The sequence below is a fragment of the Spinacia oleracea genome, chromosome 4, assembly GCF_020520425.1.
Source record: "Spinacia oleracea cultivar Varoflay chromosome 4, BTI_SOV_V1, whole genome shotgun sequence".
Lineage (NCBI taxonomy): Eukaryota > Viridiplantae > Streptophyta > Magnoliopsida > Caryophyllales > Amaranthaceae > Spinacia > Spinacia oleracea.
The window spans coordinates 126,299,727-126,317,121 of record NC_079490.1 but is presented as its reverse complement, the minus strand read 5'-3'; the positions used below and the strand labels follow the sequence as shown (position 1 = coordinate 126,317,121).

The window sequence follows — 17,395 nt, the reverse complement described above, 5'->3', positions numbered from 1 at the left end:
ACTGTATATGTTTAACAATTTTAAGTTCTAACTTTGTTAATTATACAACCTAATTTGTAATTATAATTAATTTGTTGAATTTCAAATAATTTAGAATTTGCTTTGATTTTCATAATTAATTGATAATTTAATTAGGATCCTATGATAAAACCACCATAAAATTTGTTAAAGTTGAAATTTTTTAAAATTATATGACCTAGATTTTAATCCCTAAGAAATCATGGAATCGGAAATTAATTTGAATAATAAATTTTCGATTTTTCGCCTAAATCTAGTGAAATTAATATGGATTACTAATTTGTCGTTAAATTTAAATATAAAATTTTTAATTTTTATGAATCGTTCACGATCTTGCACGCACGAAGCAATGGAAGCTAAGTGTTACGTAACAGCGCTTGTTTTTGCATTTAACAGCGCTTGTTTTTGCATTTAACAACGCTTCTAGGAGCGCTGTTAATCGCTCCGCTATTAAAAGAAAAATGTACATTTAACAACGCTTGCTAGAAGAGCTGTTAAAGGTCCCTTTAGGATAATTCAAATGATTCTTTTACAGCACATTATAAACGCTATTAAAGGTATGCTGTTAAAGATTTTACCGCCAAATTTTAAATTATTTTATAACAGCGGATGCCTAGAAGCGCTGTTAAAGTAATTTTTCATTTTTAAAAAAATTAAAAATTGTGTTGGCAGTGCAATATATTTCATTATATGATACCACAAAACTATAAATAGTTCATAATAACTCATGAATAATATAATAAATAGTTAAATATTAATTCCAAACCTCCAATAAAAAGAATTTTGCAATTGTCACTATAATATAACGGATTACATAAATATGTTCTAAAATAAGACCACACATTAAACTACGCAAAACACATTAATTAATATAATTGTATGTTTTTTTATTCCTTCAATGTAATCTATCTACCATACATTTGTTGAACAACATAGCGCACCAAATGAGTTCTTACTTCGTCAATTTGTTCTTTATCCTAACTTGGAAACTGGCAATCTGAAAAGTTGCTTGTGTGAGATATTAAATCTCCTTCATAAATTCTCATCACATAATATCCAAAGTGAATATAATTTTTTTCCTGGCAAGGACACTGCAAAAACAAAAAACAAGGTTCAATATGTGTTCATTTGTCCAAGATGATGGCCATCTGTTTATACACAGGGACCTTTGGTGTCACCTTTGTTGATACTGATGGAATAGGGCAAATGCAACATAAAGCATATTTCAACTAACCAAAAAGAACTCACCTTTTATGATAAGCTTAGATATCGAACCTCCGCCACCGACCATTAAAAATCGTACTTTGAATATTCCAGATTCAAGAATAAGAACATTCTCTGTATTTGCTTAAACTCTTAAACATCATCTAGAAATTGCATAAACAGTTACAGAGTTTATAAACTATTTATCAAAGAACAAGCTAGAATTACTAAAGAAAACTAATCAGCTGTCATTAAAGTCTCAGATTATGACAATTGCATCAGCAGTAGATCAGACTAGCTGAACAAACTGATATAGTAGGTTGGGTTGCAGGTTCCCCAAAAAATGCAGTGCGCCGAGACTAAATAGCAGACATGGTCTAATTAAAAGGCAAGAATGAGGCTCAATCTTAGAAAAAGATTAAGCAATAAACTAGCAACCAGGTTTTTTCATTTAATAAATTGGTTCAAGTTGATTATATTTGTACTCCTTGATACCGTGCTTGTCTATTTGATTAAATCTCATATGATTCTGTGCTTGTCTTTTAAGTTCAGGTGTGCAATATGCCCTACAGTTTCAAAAGCAGAAGGAATAGTCATATCCTTTGGCAACAAGGCCCTCAAGACCTGCAGGGGAGAACCTTATTACTTACACTTAATATCAACTAACAAACATGAAACACACTAACGGAAAAAATCAGATGAAACTGTTGGAGAAAGGACAAGCTCCTTCTCATAACCTAGCACAGAAAAATAGCTTTGAAGCCAATAAAAAATGTCACAAATAGAAGCTCAGGGTTATAAAATTACAAGAGCTAAAAGTTGATCTTCTATCAAATAGCTAATAATTCAAAATTGAATGTACTATATGAGTTGACTTTATCAACTATCCCCAAATATTCACATCATCTATTATATTTCAGATCAGTAGTACTAAACCTATACAAGATACATGCACACGCACATGCACACACACGCACACATAGAAAGACCAGGAAACAGGTCGGATTGCCCAACCTAGAGTATCTCAGACTCATGGAGTAGGAAAACTTAAAGTCAAAATTGTATCCAATAGCCAATAACGACAAACTGAAGATATTTTAGTACATCAAAGACACTTTAAACTGAATGGATTGACTTTTTTGTGGGAAGTTAAAGTGATGTAAAGAACCTAGTTTTGCCTTTTTTTGAAAATGAAAATATCTGAGTTCAAATTGTTCAGGTAGAACAAGACCTGACAGGATTAAACTACAGTGCATCAAATAGACAAGCAAATAGAGGTAATTTGTTATTTATTTCTGTTTCATTTCTTAACTTTTACAATCTATTCTTGTAACTTATAAGATAGTGGAATTAAGAAAGCTTAGGTTTAAGTTATGTATCGAACTTTTGTAAGCTGCCTGTAAAGATATCATGTAGCCAAGTATGATTTATCCAAATTGTTGCTATATTTACAAACCTCAACTCCCTGACCAGCTGGTATTGCTCCTTGGTGGAGTTTCTGCTACATCAGCAGGAGGGATGAATCTTCATCTCCATCGGAAAAAGTAGAAAGTAAAAGAAGCAGTGACTAAATTTGGCGACACAACCAGCAATACTAGTACTAACAACTACTCCCTCCGTATTTTTTTAAGAGATACACTTGGCCGGGCACGGGTATTAAGAAAAATAATTGAATGAAATAAAATAATAAAGCAAGTGGGGTTGGATAGATATTTTAATAATTAAATATGTGGGGACCATGTCATTTTGGTGGGTGGAGGGTGGGGTGGGTTTATGAAAATATTTGTTTAATAGGATGGTGGGTGATAGGGTATATTAGATGTATTATTTAATTAGATGGTGGGGTTGATAAGTTACTAAAAATGGCAAGTGTATCTCTTAAATAAATACGGCCGGAAAAGGCAAGTGTATCTCTTAAATAAATACGGAGGGAGTATTCAACTGAGAATTCAATGCAGCATAAGGAGCAAGTAGTAAGCCAAGTGCAGCCTATGGAGGAAGAGAAAAGCCAAGTGAAGCCGATGGATGAAAGAAAATTCTAGTTACCAAGAAATGGGGGTGCTCTTTATGTCAGTTAACTATTACTTCCGAGACACTCCTAAACATGAAATCGAGAGGCAAGTTGAGATATATTCTGCACCGGCCAGCTAAATAATAAAGCTACAAGGATATTGGTGAAGAATAATGCTTTGATTTAATTGTAGCCGCATAAGAAAGTTTTTATAAGGAAAAGCATATCTTATACAATAGTAAAAGATTGATATAACCTCATAGTAAGCATCTTCGACGACCATAAATCAGCTTGAGCAGAAATTTTACTGCATATCTGAGGGTAGGCGTACCTGAACTTATAGCAGGATAACACTGGCCTAATTGAACAAGAGTATGGCCTAGTTTTGTTTTGTCTCTCTCCATACTAGACTTGGGATAGGGAACTTCCCCAAAAGATACGCGCTTAGTAGTTAGATTTTTCCCACTATGTTGTCGTGCAGGTCCATCTGTGAATAGCACATGAAGATAAGTTGAGCATTTGGGCTTGAGTAGTATATTTTGCATCAGGTAAGCTGAATAAATTGCGTGCAAAAAAATATAGGCGAAAGATTCTGTGCTTGAAATTATATGACATAGGTTTATGACACCCCATAATGCTCTAATGCAACTCATAATCTTGTTTGTAACAAAGTAGGTACCCATATATACATTTTCTTACTAATTAAGTAATTATGAATTATGGAACTTCTTTAGCCGGTACAGGGGTTATTTTTAGCTCACTCATAGCTGACACTTGAAAGACTTGAAACAAGGGGTTTTTACACACAAAAAGACATGATTATTAAGATTGTTCCCGTCTTGCAAATTTTGTAGCTTAATTCATGAAAATTGAGAACAGACTATGCATAGATTTCTAATTGTTAATATTAAAAATTGCTTCTTTGCCTAGACATGTAAAGGATCTAGGATTTGGAAATGGTTCCATCCACATACTGCCTAAACATTCCAACTACCCCCTTTCAACACACACACTGACCTATGTTAACTTAATTCTTAAGTAGGGAAAACAACACCTCCATCATGTAAACTCAATAACTTAATTCACATCTAATATACATCATTGTACTGTAAAACCAAAAGGCAGATCATATGGATAATTAACGAACCCAATAATGAAATCATATACAATTCGAGGAACAAAACACCAAAACCCCATAATTAAAACAATCGTAATTGAATTCAAAGCCCCTTCCCAACAAAACCAATTCAAGAGAATTAATTAACTATAACCGCACACTTAAAACGAAAAATTAAGAACAGCCCAAACATAAATCAACAAAATTCCTTGAATTTTATGGACTATACCATACAAATTCCATTATTCACTCTCGCCGTGAGAAGGGAAGCGCCTCCAGGTGAAGGGAAACGCCGTCAAGTGAAGGGAAACGCCGCCGCATAAAAGAAATCGCCGATGTGGGTTTCGCCGCTCCGATTGTGATCGATTGAGATTTGAGAGTCTTGACCGTATTAGGGTTTGGCAGTGCAAGAAGCCATGGAAGAAGAAGGCGGTTCTTTTTTACTTTGAGAGATTGTATTTTTTTTGGGTGTTTTTTCGTGGCTTATACGACAGCGTTTGTTGTTGGAGCACTGTTGTATCTATGTAATACGACAACGCATGTTAAGGAAGCGCTGTAATATGTGAACTTATGATTTATTATAAGCGCCATAATATGCTATATTTCATATCTTTAACAGCATAAGGGAAAAAAGCGATGTTAAATTAACGTTGTTAAATAATATTTTTGTAGTAGTATACCCTTAAGGGGTGTTGCATTGTGCGGGAATGCGACGACGAGCAAGGGAGCTCGTCGCCCATGCGGTACAAGGCAACGAGTAATGCACGAGCACGCGCGCGCGGGCACAACCCCTGTGCAGTTTGTGATGTGCGAGTGATCGAGCAAGGCGAAAGGGAAACGATGCACACGCCTAGCAGTGCTGGCGTCGAGGCAGCGTGCGATGGCTTTCGAGCCATGCGCGTCTGCCTGCCCGTGTTGTGCGCAGCAAGCGATGGAGACGAGGCATCGATGGATGCCCTCGTGCCATGCACGCAAACCAAGCAAGCGAGCAGCGGCAGCCAGCGATGGCGTCGAGCCAATAGGCGCTGGCGAGGGCCTGGTTGTGCGGTGGCCTCGGCTATGCGTGCAGTCAGCTCTTGCGACGCTGCAAGCCTTGGTGAGGCATGGGCCTTGCGCCCATGTGCCTTGCCTTGACCAATTAACTTGTTTCGTTTTGTTTTAATTTTCGGTTGAAAAACGATTTTAATTAAGTTTAATTTCGAAATTTAATTTTTCCTCAGAACTTAATTTTGATTAATGTAATTATTATAATTTATTTTATACTAATTATTTTAATAAAATTAAAATCTTGGTAAAATTATAAGTAATTAATCAACTGAAAATAATAAAAGGGATTTAAAATTATTTTATGTGAGCTTTAAATTTTAATTAAATTTGTAAGTTTCCGGTTGGACTAGGAAATACAATTTTATGTTTAAAATTTGTAAAGCATGTAAATTATTGGTTTAGTGGGAGCTTTTAGTCATTAAACTCTTGATTAGGCTTTTATTCCTTTAAGGTTAAAAGAACTCGATTAGAACTAATAAGGTTGAATAATTTGTAGATTGTTGGAACCTTTGATTAGTTGCTGCAAATGTTTATGTGATGCATGATTTTTCTACTAACTTGCTATGTGGGCCATTCATTGATAAATGAATGGATGAATGGTATATTGTAAATATACTGTTTTGCAGATTGTGGAAAGTGACTAGTATGACCCAAATAGGATAGTAAATATGGTCTGCGTACCATTAATTTGAATGTAAAATTGGTCTTATGCACCAAAGTTTTTATTTAAATATGGTCTGTGTACCATCAAATAGTTGTAATTAGTTTAATTATAGCATATCCTATTTGAAGAAAATGGCGCCTCCCATGGTGAAATTCAAGACGGAGTTTCCAATCCATTTGCAAGACTTTGTACAAATCATATCATACATGATGGATCCAATAGCCGAAGCGTATGGAATTCCACTCATCTTTCTAAGCTCATCAGATGTCTTCGGACACATGCTCTTTCTTAGATATATACCATGTGACATGGGCAGATGGCCTCTCTTGGCTTCCATCATACTGAACCTAGCTAGCACTTTGTCAATGTAAGTGCTTTGGCTTAGTCCAATCATCCTCTTAGATCTATCCCTATAGATCTTGATGCCCAATATGTATTGTGCCTCTCCTAACTCTTTCATTGAGAAACACTTTCCAAGCCAAGTCTTTACAGACTCCAGCTTAGGAATGTCGTTTCCAATAAGCAGTATGTCGTCTACATACAAGACTAGGAATGCAATTTTACCCCCACTAACTTTCTTGTATACACAAGATTCGTCCTGATTCTTGATGAAGCCAAATTCATTGACTGCTTCATCAAATTGTATATTCCAACTCCTTGATGCTTGCTTTAATCCATTAATGGATTTCTTAAGCTTGCACACCTTTCCTTGATTCTTTGGATCGACAAAACCCTCCGGCTGTGTCATGAACACAGTCTCTTCAATAACACCATTCAAGAAGGAAGTTTTGACATCCATTTGCCATATTTCATAGTCATGAAACGCGGCAATCGAACGGATTATCCAAATAGACTTAAGCATAGCGACTGGAGAAAAGGTTTCATAGTAGTCAACGTCGTGAACTTGCCTGTAACCTTTTGCTACCAATCTAGCCTTGTATTTGTATACAATTCCATCCTTATCTTTCTCCAATTTGAAGTACCATTTGCATCCGATAGGTGTAAACCCATCCGGAAAATCAACCAAATCCCAGACTTGATTTTCAGACATGGAGTCTATTTAAGATTTCATGGCCTTTAACCGTTTTAAGGAGCTTGGGCTCGTCATAGATTGCTTGTAGGTGTTAGGTTATGATACATATGACAATTCATAAATCATGCGGAAACAACCATTAAGCCAGGAATACATATTATTTACACATAATCATTTAGCATAGTTTAGATGCATACTCTTTGTTGCGTGTCTTCCCTAGCTGCGCCCGAACCGAACAAGAACAAGTCTTTAGGACTCCAAGTGTCGTCCCTCCGTAGATAGTCCACAGCACGTCCGGATCCGCCTTAAGATTGACCAACTAGAATCGCCCCTAAGGTAATATAAATTTTCGGCACTTTTGAGCAAGATGTGTGACTGAATTTTTCTCTCAAAAACTCACTTTGAATACTTGAATAACTCGTTATAAATTGTGAACCCAGGCCACATATTTATAGGGGTATGGAAAGAGAATTGGAATCCTATTAGGATACGAATTAATTAAATTAGAATTATAATAAAACTCTTATTTAATTAATTTATCAAATAGAATTAGGAATTTAATCATTAAACGAATTCTGCACGTTTTAGGTTTCGTATGCGAACACAAACACTTACGCGAGCATGACCCGCAAGCGTGCAGGCCATGCCCGCGCACAGCCCACACGGCCGCACGGCCCACGCGAGCTACAAGCCCACGCGAGCTGCAGTAATGCTCGCAGCCCACTGCTCGTAGCTGCGCGCGCTGCACGCGCTGTGCGCGCTGCCACGGCCTGGCCTTGCGCTGGGCCTGGCGTGGCCTTGGCTGTTCGTGTGGCGCGTTTGGCTTGCTGGGCGATGGCCTGGCTTCGTGCTGGGCCCTCGTCCGGCAGGCCTCGTCCGATGCTTATTCGTACGATACGCTTCCGATTAAATTCCCGATTCCGGAATATATTTCCGATACGAACAATATTTAATATTTTCGATTCCGGAATTAATTTCCGTTTCGAACAAATATTTAATATTTCCGTTTCCGGAATTATTTTCCGATTCCGATAATATTTCCGATTCTGACAATATTTCCGTTTCCGGCAATATTTCCGATTCCGGCAATATTTCCATTTCCGATAATATTTCCCGATACGTACCATGTTTCCGTTTCCGGCAACATCTACGACTTGGATAATATTTATATTTCCGATACGATCCATATTTCCGTTTCCGGCAATATCATCGTTTTCGGAGTATTCATTTCTTGCCTGTGACGATCTCAGCTCCCACTGAAACCAAGATCCGTCGATTCCGAATATCCATAGTTGGAGTATTTAATGCCATTAAATACTTGATCCGTTTACGTACTATTTGTGTGACCCTACGGGTTCAGTCAAGAGTAAGCTGTGGACTAATATCATTAATTCCACTTGAACTGAAGCGACCTCTAGCTAGGTATTCAGCTCACTTGATCTCACTGAATTATTAACTTGTTAATTAATACTGAACCACATTTATTAGACTTAACATAGAATGCATACTTGGACCAAGGGCATTATTTCCTTCAGTCTCCCACTTGTCCTTAGGGACAAGTGTGCATTTCCTAATTTCTTTGTCGCTCGATGCTTGCTCTTGAACATAAGGTAAGAGTTGTCATCCTTATTATGTCCAGAGGTGTTTCTCGGTTTTAGAGTTCAACTGATCAAATAAATAGATAATCATAGCCTATGATTCATCCGAGCACGGCCATGCATTTTACAGTTTCTAGCTCTCCGAGTGGCCTTGTACAACTTTTAAGCATCTCATCCCGATTTATGGGAGGACAATCCCAATCTTGTGATCTTGAGATTAGACTTCGTTTGATAGGTGATTACCTGAGCGTTGCCTTTATAGCCTCCTTTTACGGTGCGACGGTTGGTCAACGTCAAAGTAACCAGTTCTCAAACAAGTAATCTCAAATCACTCAGGTATTGAGGATTTAGTGTCTAATAATTTCAATGAAATTTACTTATGACAGATTTTCATCTCTTATAGTAAAGTTTCATAGGTCTGTCCGATACTAGTCTTCCCAAAGTAAGTATCTATGCAAATGATTATGACATTGACATGTCCACATAGTTTAAGAAACAGAACTACTAGTCATCTTGCATTCTAGTCGTCTAACGTTTTCTATGCGTCCAATTTTATAGAAAACTCCGACTAGGGACCATTTTCAACCTTTGACATTCAAGTTCACTTGATAGACATTTCTTAGTCACAGGACTGGTCCTGACAGTCTATCTTGAATATATCGTCAAATTGAAGGGACTCATCATTTAATAAACCACAAATTAAATGGAAAAATGAATTCTTTTCATTTATTGTGAATGATTAACCAATAATGTTTTACAAAGATTTAAACTCTAAAACTTTAAAACATTAAACAGAGACATCAAAGCCATTCTCCAATATGCTTGATTCCCATAGCTGCAGTGTGCGAGTTGTGCTTCGCCTGCGGCAGAGGTTTAGTTAATGGATCTGATATGTTGTCATCAGTACCAATTTTGCTTATCTCGACTTCTTTTCTTTCAAAGAACTCTCGTAGAAGGTGAAATCTACGAAGTACATGCTTGACTCTCTGGTGGTGTCTAGGCTCCTTTGCCTGTGCAATAGCTCCGTTATTATCACAATACAGGGCTATTGGTCCTTTAATGGAGGGGACTACACCGAGTTCACCTATGAACTTCCTTAGCCATATAGCTTCCTTTGCTGCTTCATGTGCAGCAATGTACTCCGCTTCAGTTGTAGAATCCGCAATGGTGCTTTGCTTAGCACTTTTCCAGCTTACTACTCCTCCGTTGAGGCAGAAGATAAACCCAGACTGTGATCTGAAATCATCTTTGTCGGTTTGGAAACTTGCGTCCGTATAGCCTTTAACAATTAATTCATCATCTCCACCATAGACCAGTAAGTCATCTTTGTGCATTTTCAGGTACTTCAGAATATTCTTGGCAGCAGTCCAATGCGCCTCCCCTGGGTCTGACTGGTATCTGCTCGTAGCACTGAGTGCATACGCAACATCCGGGCGTGTACATATCATAGCATACATTATTGAACCAATCAATGATGCATATGGAATCCCATTCATTCGTCTACGCTCATCAAGTGTTTTTGGGCACTGAGTCTTGCTTAGAGTCATTCCATGAGACATGGGTAGGTAGCCTCGCTTGGAGTCCGCCATCTTGAACCTATCAAGCACCTTATGGATATAAGTGCTTTGACTAAGTCCAATCATCTTTTTAGATCTATCTCTGTAAATCTTGATGCCCAATATGTACTGTGCTTCTCCTAGATCTTTCATCGAAAAACATTTCCCAAGCCAAATCTTGACAGAGTTCAACATAGGAATGTCATTTCCGATAAGTAATATGTCGTCGACATATAATACTAGGAAAGCAATTTTTCTCCCACTGACCTTCTTGTATACACAAGATTTGTCTGCGTTCTTGATGAAACCAAAGTCACTGACTGCTTCATCAAAACGTATATTCCAGCTCCTGGATGCCTGCTTCAATCCGTAGATTGACTTCTTTAGCTTGCATACCTTTTTAGCATTCTTTGGATCCTCAAAACCTTCAGGCTGTGTCATAAACACAGTTTCTGTTAAAATGCCGTTTAAGAAAGCAGTTTTGACATCCATCTGCCATATTTCGTAATCGTAATATGCAGCGATTGCTAACATTATCCGAATAGACTTTAGCATTGCAACTGGTGAAAAGGTTTCATCGTAATCCACACCGTGGACTTGCCTGTAACCTTTTGCAACCAATCTAGCTTTGAAAACTTCAAGTTTCCCATCCTTGTCCTTTTTCAGTTTGAAAACCCATTTGCTTCCAATGGCTGGGTAGCCATCTGGCAAATCGACCAAATCCCATACTTGGTTTTCAGACATGGAGTCTAATTCAGATTGCATGGCTTCTTGCCACTGCTTGGAGCTAGGGCTCGTCATAGCTTGTTTGTAAGTCGCAGGTTCATCACTTTCAAGTAATAGAACGTCATAGCTCTCGTTCGTCAAAATACCTAAGTACCTTTCCGGTTGAGATCTATATCTTTGCGATCTACGCGGGGTAATATTTCTAGATTGACCATGATTCTCACCAGATTCTTCTAAAGATCTCTGAGCTTCATCTTGAATGTCATCTTGAGCATTCTCTAGAGTTTGTTGTTCGACTCGAATTTCTTCGAGGTCTACTTTTCTCCCACTTGTCATTTTGGAAATGTGATCTTTCTCCAAAAAGACACCATCTCGAGCAACAATCACCTTGTTCTCAGATGTATTGTAGAAGTAATACCCCTTTGTTTCCTTTGGATAGCCCACAAGGATACATTTGTCAGATTTTGGATGAAGTTTGTCTGAAATTAATCGTTTGACGTATACTTCACATCCCCAAATCTTAAGAAAAGACACATTTGGAGGCTTTCCAAACCATAATTCGTATGGAGTCTTTTCGACAGCTTTAGACGGAGCTCTATTTATAGTGAGTGCAGCTGTATTTAGTGCATGTCCCCAAAATTCTAATGGAAGTTCGGCCTGACCCATCATTGACCTGACCATGTCTAGCAAGGTTCTGTTCCTCCGTTCCGACACACCGTTCCATTGTGGTGTTCCAGGAGGAGTCAATTCTGATAGAATTCCACATTCTTTCAGATGGTCATCAAATTCATAGCTCAGATATTCACCGCCTCTATCATACCGCAGTGCCTTAATCTTCTTGCCTAATTGATTCTCTACTTCACTCTGAAATTCCTTGAATTTGTTAAAGGATTCAGACTTATGCTTCATTAGGTAGACATAACCATATCTACTGAAGTCATCAGTGAAAGTGATAAAGTAGCTGAAACCACCCCTAGCATTTGTACTCATTGGTCCACATACATCTGTATGGATTAAACCCAATAGTTCAGTTTCTCTTTCTCCAACTTTTAGAGAAAGGTTGCTTTGTCATTTTGCCAAGTAAACATGATTCGCACTTACCATAATCCTCTAAGTCAAATGGTTCTAGAATTCCTTCCTTTTGAAGTATTTCAATGCGTTTCAAGTTAATATGGCATAATCGACAATGCCACAGATAGGTGAGATCTGAATCATCCTTTTTGGCCTTTTTGGTATTTATTTTATAAACTTGTTTGTCGTGATCTAATGAATAAAGTCCATTGACTAATCTAGCAAATCCATAAAAGATCTCTTTAAAATAAAACGAACAACTATTGTCTTTTATTAAAAAGGAAAATCCCTTAGCATCTAAGCAAGAAACTGAAATGATGTTTTTAGTAAGACTTGGAACATGGAAACATTCTTCCAGTTCCAAAACTAGCCCGGAGGGCAACGACAAAAAGTAAGTTCCTACAGCTAATGCAGCAATCCGTGCTCCATTTCCCACTCGTAGGTCGACTTCACCCTTGCTTAACTTTCTACTTCTTCTTAGTCCCTGTGGATTGGAACATAAGTGTGAGCCACAACCTGTATCTAATACTCAAGAAGTTGAATTAGCAAGTATACAGTCTATAACAAAAATACCTGAAGATGGAACGACTGTTCCGTTCTTCTGATCTTCCTTTAGCTTCAAGCAATCTCTCTTCCAATGCCCCTTCTTCTTGCAGTAGAAGCATTCGGATTCAGAAGTGGGTTGACTGACCTTCCTCTTTACAGATTTGGCGCCAGTTTGCTTAGTTGGGCTGGCCTTGTTGCCACCTTTCTTAGCATTCCTCTTCTTTCCAGATTTCTTGAACTTGCCCCCACGCACCATAAGAACATCCTGCTTATCACTTTTGAGCGTCTTTTCAGCGGTCTTCAGCATACCATGAAGCTCAGTGAGCGTTTTGTCCAGACTATTCATACTGTAGTTCAGTTTGAACTGATCATACCCGCTATGAAGAGAATGGAGGATGGTGTCTATAGCCATTTCCTGAGAAAATTGCTGATCCAGCCGACTCATATTCTCAATGAGTCCAATCATTTTGAGAACATGTGGACTTACGGGCTCGCCTTTCTTAAGCTTGGTCTCAAGAATTTGCCTATGAGTCTCGAATCTTTCGACTCGAGCCAGATCTTGGAACATGTTCTTCAACTCACTGATGATTGTGAAAGCATCTGAGTTGATGAACGTTTTCTGCAGATCCGCACTCATGGTGGCGAGCATTAGACATTTCACATCCTTGTTGGCATCAATCCAACGATTGAGGGCTGCCTGAGTGACCCCGTCGCCTGCGGCTTCGGGCATCGCCTCATCTAGGACATACTCCTTTTCTTCCTGCATAAGAACTATTTGCAAGTTCCTTTGCCAGTCAAGGAAGTTTTTCCCGTTCAACTTCTCCTTTTCGAGAATTGATCGAATGTTGAATGAATTGTTGTTTGCCATATTAAAAACTACAATTGAAAAGAATAAACAAATAAATAACCATTCACAGTTTCTCTTAATAAACTTAAATTCTAGCATACATGCATAATTCAATGTTTATTAAGCATTTTATTCAAGTTATGTGTTCCGGCAGGTGTGAATAAAATGATTCCAAGATCCTAAAATCATTGAAGAACTAAGCACAGTTTGTCGACTTAATCCTAAAACATCTTAGGTAAGCAAAAGCCTTTTGCTAATAGTCTAGAAACTATTCTTGGTTGATAGGTACGTCTAAGAACTTATTAGGTAAACCTATCGATTTTGCCACGACATAAAAGGACTCCTTACTTATATCGTTGAGTTTCACCAAAACTAACATGTACTCACAATTATTTGTGTACCTTGCCCCTTTAGGACCAATAAGTAACACCTCGCTGAGCGAAAACTATTACTAGATTGATGTAAAGGATATCCAAGCAAGTGTATATTTTGGCATGGCACCTTTTAACTCAATTTTTAAGTTTGGAACTTAAGGCTCTTACTATGTTGGTTAGATTTTAAGTGAACTAAAATCCTTAATCATGCAACATAATCAAGCCACAATCTTATGCATAATTAAGACATATTTAAAGCAATAAATAACTTAAAGCATGCATAAGATAAATGTGATCTAGTATGGCCCGACTTCATCTTGAAGCTTTGACTTCAAAGTCCGTCTGAAAATCTCCGTGGGAGGCACCATTTTCTTCAAATAGGATAATCTATAATTAAAACTAATTACAACTATTTGATGGTACGCAGACCATATTTGAATTGGAAAACAACTTTGGTACTTTAGACCAATTACATTCAAATTAATGGTACGCAAACCATATTTTCTATCCTATTTGGGCCATACTAGTCACTTCATAACCTGCAAAACAGTACATATACAATATATACCATTCACCCATTCATTATCATGAATGACCCACATAGCTGGTTAGTAAAACACATTATGCATCACGTAAACATTTCCAGCAATTAATCAAGGGCACCAATAATCTACCAATTATTCAGTCCTTATTAATTCTAATCAAGTTGTTTTAACCTTAAGGATTCGTAGACCTAATCAAGAGTTTATGACTAAAAAGCGCTCCCACTTAAACCAATAAATTCATATGCTTTACTAATTTTAAACATAAAAATGTATTTCAAGTCTAACCGGAAACATACAAATTTAATTAAAATTTAAAGCCCATATAAATTTATAATTGAATCCAAAATTTTAATTTGATTTCAGTCGTATTTAAATTAATTCATGATTTTAATTTTAGTAAAATAATTAGAATAAATAAAATTTGTTATAATTACAATATTCAAAATTAAAATCCAAGAAAATAATTTAAATTATTAATTTTAAAATTAATTAAAATTACGTAAACTGAAAATTTCAAATTAAACATTCAAAATGATCTAATCGTAATGCAAACACCCTACGCATTGCACGCCCATGGGCCACACGCACACAGCCATCGCTGGCCATGTGCGCGCAGCCCATGCGCTCGTCGCATAGCTGCTGCATCTACCCATCGCAAGCCATCGCACAAGTTGGTGCTCGCTGCGCGCGCGCCAGCGCTCGATGCACGCGAGCCATCGCTCGGTGTGCGCGCTCGACAACGCTTGCTGCGCGCGCTCGACAGCGCTTGCTGCGCGCGCTCCAGCGCTCGATGCACGCGAGCCATCGCTCGCTGTGCGCGAGCCATCGCTCGTTGTGCGTGAGCCATCGCTCGCTGTGCGCGAGCAATTGCTCGCTGCGCGCGATCGACGCTGGGCGCAGCGCTCGTGGCACGCGAGCTTGCGCTCGCTGCGCGCGAGGCTGCGCGCGCTTGCGCGAGGCAGTGCGCGTTGTGGCGCAGCTCGCTTGCTGCCCACACGCGACTGCCGTGCCTTGCCTTCGCCCATGCCCATTCGTCCATAGCTCGTGGCCCACGACACAAGGCAGGGCTGCTGCCTTGTGCTCGTGCACCATGCCCTTGCTCATTGCATTCGTGCCGCACGGGCGACGAGCTCCCTTGCTCGTCGTCGCATGCCCGCACTATACAACACCCCTTAAGGGTAACACGAAGCGTCCATTGCTTTGTACGTGCAAGTTATATGAACGAATCGCATAAAAAGTTAAAATTTATATTTAAAATTAATGACAAATTAATAAATTTATATTAATTTCATAATTTTAGGGCGAAAAATCGAAAATTTATTATTCAATTGATTTCCGATTATCATGGATTCAAGCCTAGGTCATAAAAATTTAAAATTTATCATAAATTTACAATTTTTATGGTGGTTTTTAATCATAGGTTTCTAATTAAATTATAATTAATTATGAAAATCAAATTAATTCTAAATTATTCTAATTTTCAACTAATTAGTCATAATTACAAATTAGATTGCATAATTAACAAGGCTAGGCATTCAAACTTGTTAAACATATACAGTAGGTCAATCAAAAATTCAAGATTTATCAACAAGAATCGCAAATATTTAATTTAACATCTTAAATTTACGAAATTTTGCATTCGAAAAACTAAAACCTTCGAAAAGTCATAGTTAGGCTTCGAATTTGAGAATTCTGGGTTCGGCAGAAAAATAATTTTTTTGTCAAAATTTTAGAATGCCTTTTACATGCGGAATTGACACAAAAATCACTCGATTTGGATGAGTAACGAAGAAACTGCCGAAAAACTGCGTACGTATAATTAAATAAACGCAATTTGCAATTAATTAACAATTACGAAAATTAATCACCCCTTTTAATTCTTGCAAATTTGTAATATTTAACCATGTTCATGCAATTTAGATTATGAAAATAATAAGAGGCTCGTGATACCACTGTTAGGTTATGATACATATGACAATTCATAAATCATACGGAAACAACCATTAAGCCAGGAATACATATTATTTACACATAATCATTTAGCATAGTTTAGATGCATACTCTTTGTTGCGTGCCTTCCCTAGCTGCGCCCGAACCGAACAAGAACAAGTCTTTAGGACTCCAAGTGTCGTCCCTCCGTAGATAGTCCACAGCACGTCCGGATCCGCCTTAAGATTGACCAACTAGAATCGCCCCTAAGGTACTATAAATTTTCGGCACTTTTGAGCAAGATGTGTGACTGAATTTTTCTCTCAAAAACTCACTTTGAATACTTGAATAACTCGTTATAAATTGTGAACCCAGGGCACATATTTATAGGGGTATGGAAAGAGAATTGGAATCCTATTAGGATACGAATTAATTAAATTAGAATTATAATAAAACTCTTATTTAATTAATTTATCAAATAGAATTAGGAATTTAATCATTAAACGAATTCTGCACGTTTTAGGTTTCGTATGCGAACACAAACACTTACGCGAGCATGACCCGCAAGCGTGCAGGCCATGCCAGCGCACAGCCCACACGGCCGCACGGCCCACGCGAGCTACAAGCCCACGCGAGCTGCAGCAATGCTCGCAGCCCACTGCTCGTAGCTGTGCGCGCTGCCACGGCCTGCTGGGCCTGGCCTTGCGCTGGGCCTGGCGTGGCCTTGGCTGTTCGTGAGGCGCGTTTGGCTTGCTGGGCGATGGCCTGGCTTCGTGCTGGGCCCTCGTCCGGCAGGCCTCGTCCGATGCTTATTCGTACGATACGCTTCCGATTAAATTCCCGATTCCGGAATATATTTCCGATACGAACAATATTTAATATTTTCGATTCCGGAATTAATTTCCGTTTCGAACAAATATTTAATATTTCCGTTTCCGGAATTATTTTCCGATTTCGATAATATTTCCGATTCTGACAATATTTCCGTTTCCGGCAATATTTCCGATTCCGGCAATATTTCCATTTCCGATAATATTTCCCGATACGTACCATGTTTCCGTTTCCGGCAACATCTACGACTTGGATAATATTTATATTTCCGATACGATC

General features: G+C 38.2%; 1 long non-coding RNA gene across 2 annotated transcripts; it reads right to left on the bottom strand.

Moving 5' to 3' along the window:
- Nucleotides 1–750: 750 nt before the first annotated feature.
- LOC110794357 (uncharacterized) lies at nt 751–4,857 on the bottom strand. 2 transcript variants are annotated; one of them, XR_008932732.1, is made up of 4 exons: nt 4,579–4,856; nt 2,678–3,719; nt 1,267–1,385; nt 751–1,109 (listed from the first exon to the last, which is right to left on the bottom strand). It is a non-coding gene; the product is annotated as an uncharacterized lncRNA (long non-coding RNA). The 2 variants fall into 2 exon arrangements; XR_008932731.1 differs by having other exon boundaries at nt 1,267–3,719; nt 4,579–4,857.
- Nucleotides 4,858–17,395: the final 12,538 nt, after the last annotated feature.